This window comes from Bison bison, unplaced genomic scaffold, assembly GCF_000754665.1.
Source record: "Bison bison bison isolate TAMUID 2011002044 unplaced genomic scaffold, Bison_UMD1.0 scf7180017864372, whole genome shotgun sequence".
Lineage (NCBI taxonomy): Eukaryota > Metazoa > Chordata > Mammalia > Artiodactyla > Bovidae > Bison > Bison bison.
The window spans coordinates 3,042,427-3,050,951 of NW_011494944.1; positions in this window are offsets into that span (position 1 = coordinate 3,042,427).

Sequence of the window (8,525 nt, forward strand, 5' to 3'; positions counted from 1 at the left end):
TATATTAAGCATATCATATTTTCCAACTTGCTCAATCAGAAGTCACTAAATTTGTTAATAATTTCCTGATGTTCCAGAGTCATCACAACCAGCATCCTGATATTCTCTCTGCATATAGCTTATATATGCATATTTTTTTTTCTTTCTCCAGTTTCAGGCTGTGACATTATCTAATTTTGTCACTGTTCCTCTCTCCAAATTTCACGTTCCATCTTATTTTGAATCTCCTGGTGAGAAAGTTTGTGTCTTTCTTTGTTTTGCTTGTCATTAAAAAAAAAAAAAATCATTTAACCTAAGATAGGGATAATGCATGGAATTCAAGCAAAAGTCTTGTGATTCCAGGAAGCTTTTCAAGGTCACTGTTGGGATCTGAGCATTGTTCTTGAAATCTAAAATCGGCAGAAGACTAACACTCCGATATATGAAATACCACTATAGTTTAATGTTCAGATTTTACAAGGAAATCAAGCTACTTAACAAACATATTTCAGCCATTTCAAGTTGACCATTTCAGTAAAATCAATCATAAAGTTAATATGTCCCTAAATTCGTGGACATATATAAAGATAAGCAGTATGTACATAGAGCAACCAAATCATATATTTGGTCAGTGTATTTTGAGGTAAAGTATATACTGCAGCAAAAGCATTATCAACTAACAGCATAAATCTGGACTGATTGAATAGAAACCTTGATAGGACTTTAAAACTCTTACTCAGGATTAAAATTGTGGAAACCAGGGGAGATACTCAAGCATGTTTAAACTTAAGAATATTTCATGAAAGTGATGTTTCTATACAAATGTTTATAAAGAAAGCGGTCGTTATTTTTCTTAGATGGACCCAGCAATTGATTGTGGTTGTTCTTAATCAGTACCAGCTTTCAATCAGACAGACGAAACAGCTGATTAAGATGAGAACAGACTAATATGACTGTATGCTAAGCCTGTTGATTTCATGAGAAGGTCTTGTGGGCATGAAGGGCAAGGTGAGGAAGAATGAAAAAATGAAAAGAATAAAAAATGAAAAGAATGAAAAATGAAAAGAATGAAAAATGAGTTACAGTGTCATGGGACATTTGTGACTCAAATATCATCAAATCATAGATGCTAATCTCTCTCTCTCTCAACTTCTCTTTTTCATTAATTACAAACTGTGAGAGTTGTCACTGAATGATAACTGTAGGCTGGCCAAAAGCATCTTTTTAAATACAGAAAAAAAGTTTGCCTTGAATTTTGTGTGTGATATGTTGTTCGTGTTATTAAAACATGTTGTTAACAGGAATGCTAAATCATGTTATATGTGCTAAGTGGTTCTTCCAAATGGGATATGGTAGCCACTATTAAAATATTGTTAATTGAGTTTATGTATTATAGAGCCAGAAAAAAATTGAATATCAATTCTTGAGGGAAGACATTTACTTTCTTTTACTTCATAAGCCTTGTCTTTTCTCTTGCTCTGCTTCACTTTCTTCACTTTTAGCCATGAGTGGGGCTTATATACCACTTCAATTAATTGGTAAAATAGAAAATAGGCAGAAATTTCTAATAATCAGTTCTCAGGGCAGATGCCCACTGGTGCCTGCAAATAACACAGCGATAAGGCTGAGAAATAAGTTCAAATAATACTGAGGACCTCTATTTTTTATTGATAGTTACTTTGTCTTCTCAAATGAGAACATGGATTCCTTTATTCTATTTTTTTTCTCTCTTATTTTTGCATTCATTGACCTTGATCTTTATAATAATAATCTTTACTTTTTAGATTGGTATTTTTTCATTGCAGACTACTTTATATTTATGGTAAATTAAGGATACAATATGGAAGATTTGAAAACTGTCTATAGTTTGGAAAATTATCAGCACATTCACTACTTTCCAATTTCTTTTATCCAAATACCTACTTTTTTTTTCTTAACAAATATTATGTTACCGTATGAAGAATATGAATTAGAAAATTTAAGTTAAAAATGCATTGTTACCTACTACACAACGTTTCAAAAATAAATTTCCATTTGAAAAAAGATGACCTCTCATTTTTCTGTCAGGTGGGGCTAAACATCAGTAACACTTTTCCTGTTTACATGGTTAGCATTTCAGTTTGATAATACAAAGTCCTGCTCTGCAAAGTCTTTGAACAGTGGAGAGAAATGATGTGTATTTTAAAACTATCATCCTTTCTTATGCATTTTAATCATGTATATGAGTTATCAAGTTCCAAGAAGAGTGAATGTGTTTCCTAACATTCCACCTATCCATTTATTTTTAAAGTAATTTTTATAATCATATAAACACTAAGATTTTTTACTTTTATATAATAAGTCAACATGTTCATACAAATGCTAAATGACTATAAATATATCAAGAATTATAGTCAACATGAAGTTACATTATGTCTCTTTAACATGATTAAGTTGGATGTTTCAGATTCATAATGTATACATTTCTATCTCTATTTATCTAGCTAGCTAGCTAGGTAGCTAGCTATTCACCCACCTATCTAGATATGCTCATATTTCCCTGTATACATGCAGCTTATTTTAACTTATAATGCAGCTAATGACATAATAACTTTAACTGTCTTTTATCTCAAACAGGATTGGGAAGAATAAGTTTTATAAAAATACTATCTTGAACATAGAGTTGATTCTTGGCCTTTTGCCCTTCTGCTCTTCATAATATGGAACAGAATTTTATTTATCTTTGTTTCTGATGCTCACACCAGAAAAATATCACATTAAATAGAATGAGTTAATTCTACCTCTGTCACTGTGTAACCTTGTGCATGTCATTTGACAATTTATCCTATTAGGAAATGGCAATAATAATGTCTACCTCAATTAAGAGATAATATCAGATATTTGATCTGAACATAGTTTTCTATCTCTATAATGGAATACAGAGATGGAAAAGAGAATAGCAGATTAGAAAGATTTTTTTTAATTCTTCACAATATGTCTAGATTATAATATTTTACTTGCTAAATACCACTGTAAATTTTGTTGACCTATTACACTTAGTAGATATTCTAAGTTATTATAAAATACATCTTTCCTCTGCAGTCCTGAAAAATATTTGTATTTTTAAAAGGAAATAAAAGAAATCTATAGAATGTTTCCCCTATGACTTGGGCTTTTGTATAATAACAAAAAAAAGTAAAAATAAATAAGCATTGTTAATGAATATCATGCAAAGCTTGAGCTGCAAGAGGACTGTTGAGAGGCTTCAGGAGTGTGCATGAAAGTGAGCAATTTCATCTAAAATATGTCCCATTTTACTCTAAATACTTCCCCTAAATATACATTTCATGTGTTGTAAACATTGAATTAGCAACAGCTCTTCTGAATTTCTTGTGAAAGAGATGTTGATCAAAATCTAGCCTTAAGTTAGCTTAGGAAATGTAGGCTTTTTTCTTAACAGCTGCTGCTGCTACTGCTGCTGCTAAGTCGCTTCAGTCGTGTCCGACTCCGTGCGACCCCATAGACGGCAGCCCACCAGGCTCCCCTGCCCCTGGGATTCTCCAGGCAAGAACACTGGAGTGGGTTGCCATTTCCTTCTCCAATGCATGAAAATGAAAAGTGAAAGTCAAGTCGTTCAGTCGTGTCCGACTCTTAGTGACCCCATGGACTGCAGTCTACCAGGCTCCTCCATCCATGGGATTTTCCAGACAAGAGTACTGGAGTGGGGTGCCATTGCCTTGATTACATAAATGAGAGTACTGACCAAAGATAGTTTGGAAATGTAGTATCTGTGATTCAGTGTTCTTACTCTCTTTACTATCTATTCCTCAGTAGATTTCTTTAACTTTGCCATTTCCTACAAAGGATACTGAATTATCTAACTCTACAAAAATATTGATCTTTGTACAATGAAGAGAGAAAATGAAATTTTAGCCAGCTTGAATACCAATGAACCAATTGGTATTGATTCAATTGGTATGAACCAATGTTCACATATTTAAAGTTTTACTTTAGTACATAGACATTTAATTCATATAAAGTCATATCAAAACATTGCTTTTATATATATTTTTATTTGTCATATAACTTTATTTATACTACTGAATTTACTATCAGTATCAATCATTAAATATTTTTTCCAGAGATACAGGTACTATTCATAAAATAAAACATTTTTTGGCAGGGAGGAGGTAAGGTTGACTACTGTTTGGTCACTAAGTTATGTCCAACTCTTTTGCCACCCCATGGACTGTAGGCCGCCAAGGTTCTCTGTTCTTGGGATTTTCCAAGCAAGAATACTAGAGCGGGTTACCATTTCCTTCTCCAGGAGATCTTCTCTACCTAGGGATCAAACCCGTGTCCCCTGCACTGGCAGGCAGATTCTTTACCACTGAGCCACCTGGGACATATAAGGGGAGGAGAGGTGGAGACTCGGGATGTATATTCCTTATGCAACAAATGCATGCCTTTGAAAAGGGAGGATTTATACTGTACACCTTTTAAAATTAAGCTTTAAAGGTTTATTTAACATATAAAATTGAGATAGCATCCCATAACTTGCTTGGTAAGTATTTAAGTATAGGCTTGAAACAAGTATCTAAATAGCATTATTAATTAAGCATTATTAAGTATCTAAATAGCATTATTATCAGGCTCTTTCTACTGAGAGACACATTTATCCAAAGACCTTAGGGCTGAACTAATTTGCGCCCTAAGCTACCAACATGTCATTATGTAGTCATTTCCCAATGCTTGTCCCTGGGGGGAGCTTGATAAATACATTTTGTCTGCAGTCATTTCTTTGTTACTATATTACACTGGTCACATCCGGACCTCTCTGGTTCAGTTTCCATAACTACAAAATGAATTTGGATATAGGATTCCTAGGGCCGTTGTGAGTAGAAGCTGAAATAACCAGCAAAATATTAGTTTGAAAGAAGCAAGCCATACAATCTGTAAGCTGTACTTTACAGAATCAGCTGCTGTGCCCATCTCCTGCCTATGTTATTTACTTATACCCCATTTCAGAACAAAAGATCTCATGATGATTTACAAAAACGCATAGAAGAGGTGAAATAAGGTTGAAAGAATGAGACAAAGGGAGATCAAGATAAAGAGGGAATAAATATAATGCTTAGATTAGCACTCAGACTTATGCATGCTTTGGTTCTATACATTAATTATTTCAGCCACAAAGTTAGTCCTAATCTTCACCAGCTGTCAGATCAAAAAGGAAAGTAGTTACAGGATTCATAGCACACATAAAGTTAAAAAAACAATTATTGAAGAGAAGTCAGCTTTGCCTGTTACCAAGACCAGAGACAAATTTTTCCTAAAGGTCCTTAGAAAAAGTACACTATATTATATATTGGCTTAGATGTAGCCAAGGATATTTTATTTCTTTGCTTCTAAATTTTCTCTTACAAAGCTTGCAAACATCAGCCTTTCTTTTAAGAGATCTTTAAGTGTTTAGTTCACTGACTGGCACTGGGTTATCAACGATCGTTATATTGAAGGCTGGAAGAGTAAATTGCCAGAATATTTTCTACTTTCGCTAGCATTCTTTCTTGCAAACAGATTTATATTAATCCCACTTTAATTAAATCATTAATCAAAAGCCTGGTTGTAAAGGTCTGCAATTTTCAGAGCTCTATAGCCGTGCCACTTGCTGATGATGGCATATGTAAATGCAGACCTATTTCTTTATTTCTTCAGAATATAGGTTTTATCCCCCTTGGACTTTAAGCCTGAATTTAGGGAACATTGTTTTAAAACATGAATCCAGCTGCTATAAGGGAGGTAAAAATATGAAGAACATGCTGCTGCTAAGTCACTTCAGTCATGTCCGACTCTGTGCGACCCCATAGACGTCAGCCTACCAGGCTCCCCTGTCCCTGGGATTCTCCAGGCAAGAACACTGGAGTGGGTTGCCATTTCCTTCTCCAATTCATGAAAGTGAAAGTGAAGTCGCTCAGTCGTGTCCGACTCTTCATGACCCCATGGACCGCAGCCTACCAGACTCCTCCATCCATGGGATTTTCCAGGCAAGAGTACTGGAGTGGGGTGCCATTGCCTTCTCCGATGAAGAACATACTATCACCTTAATTGCTTGATTAATTTAGCTTAATTATCCTGCATATTAGCATTTCATACTTATATATTTGGACAAGGATAAGCATTAGTCCAGTTCAGTAGCTCAGCCGTGTCCGACTCTTTGCAACCCTATGAATTGCAGCACGCCAGGCCTCCCATCACTAACTCCCGGAGTTCACACAAACTCATGTCCATCAAGCCAGTGATGCCATCCAGCCATCTCATCCTCTGTCATCCCCTTCTGCTCCTGCCCCCAATCCCTCCCAGCATCAGTCTTTTCCAATGAGTCAACTCTTCACATGAGATGAGCATAGTTAATGTCATTTTCAGTGATGTCCTGGTAAACCAGCTCTCTAGGAAAAAAAAAAAAAAAGCAAATCAAAATGATTTGTTGTGTTCTCAGATTTCTGTCATGTAAATGCTCCTACAACAATCATCTCCAGCTTAATTGCCAGCTTGGCAAATTCTTAAAAGTTTAACGAGCAAGTATGGCTCAAACTACCACACAATTGCACTCATCTCATTTGCTGGCAAAGTAAAGCTCAAAATTCTCCAACCTAGGCTTCAATAGTATGTAAACCAAGAACTTCTAGATGTTCAAGCTGGATTTAGAAAAGACAGAAGAACCAGAGCTCAAATTGTCAACATTCGTTGGATCATGGTAAAAGCAAGAAAATTGCAGAAAAATATCTACTTCTGCTTTATTGACTATGCTAAAGCCTTTGTGTAGATCACAACAAACTGTGGAAAATTCTTAAAGAGATGAAAATGCCAGATCATCTTATCTGCCTCCTGAGAAACCTGTATGCAGGTCAAAATGCAAAAGTTAGAACCGGACATGGAACAATGGACTGGTTCCAAATTGGGAAAAGAGTGTGCCAGGCTGTATATTGTCACCTTGCTTAATTCACTTATAGGCAGAGTACATCATGAGAAATGCTGGGCTGGATGATGCACAAGCTGGGATCAAGATTGCCAGGAAAAATATCAATAACCTCAGATATACAGATGACACCACCGTTAATGGCAGAAAGTGAAGAGGAACTAAAGAGCCTCTTGATGAAAGTGAAAGAGGAGAATGAAAAAAATGGCTTAAAACTCAACATTCAGAAAACAAAGATCATGGCATTCGGTCCCATTACTTCATGGCAAATTGATGGGGAAACAATGGAAACAGTGACTGACTTTACTTTCTTGGGCTTCAGAATCACTGCAGATGGTGACTATAACCATGAAGTGAAAAGATACTTGCTCCTTGGAAGAACATCTATGACCAACCTAGACGGCATATTAAAAAGCAGAGACATTATTTTGCCAACAGAGGTCCGTCTAGTCAAAGCTTTGTTTTTCCAGTAGTCATGTATAGATGTGAGAGTTGGACTATAAAGAAAGCTGAGGACCGAAGAATTGATGCTTTTGAACTGTGGTGTTGGAGAAAACTCTTAAGAATCCCTGCAAGGAGATCAAATCAGTCAATCCTAAATGAAATAAATCCTGAATATTCATTGGAAGGACTGATGCTGAAGCTGAAGCTCCAATACTTTGGCCACCTGATGCAAAGAACTAACTCAGAAAAGCCCCTGATGCTGGGAAAGATTGAAGGCGGGAGGAGAAGAGGACAACAGGATGAGATGTTTGGATGGCATCACCAACTCGATGGACATGAGCGTGAGCAAGTTCCAGGAGTTGGTGATGGACAGGGAAGCCTGGCATGCAGCAGTCCATGGGGTCGCAAAGCTCGCACATGACTGAGTGACTGAACTGAACTGAACTGAACCTTGTGACAGCGAAGTCTTATACATAGTCCTGGTTAGGGTTCAGGGTATAATTTCCGGTGTGGTAGGAAGAAACATTTATGGGTTTGCTCTTCAGAAGAAAGCTTATTTCAGTTGGATGTGCTGGCTGGTGCTGCAAGATAGCAAGAGATCTGGTAAATCTGAAAATGCTGCCAGTTAGAGAGCAATCAGGCACATGCGACTTCGTGATAGGGACTCAGAAGGGAATTACAAAGGATTAAATGGAAGAATCTGCACTAGAAAATGTTGGTGATGCTTATGATTTCACAAAATGAATTTGCTTTATACACCTTAAAGGGTTTCTGAAAATGGTCACTGAAGTGAGGTGAAAGGAAAGATGATGTTAAGAGGTTTTTCTAACTTGACTTTGATATTCAAAGGAAGGCTTCTGCTTAACTTTGAGGAGTCTTCTAATATGGTCATCTCTCTGAGATTTGCTGTGTATCTTTGTTTTTGCATTCCTCTCTGTTTCCAAATAAGTTGCTTGATCTCCCATAACTAGTCACTCCCTGAACTCACTTCCTCTAATTAAAATTCTTAGATATATATTTCTATAACCACAGTAATTGCCTCGCCACCCAAAAAAAAAATACAATTTGTACTTAAAAAATGTGAACTTTTTAATATTGATTTGGTGTGACTAAGAGCTTTTCCTGTAAAATAAAAAAAAAAAAATCA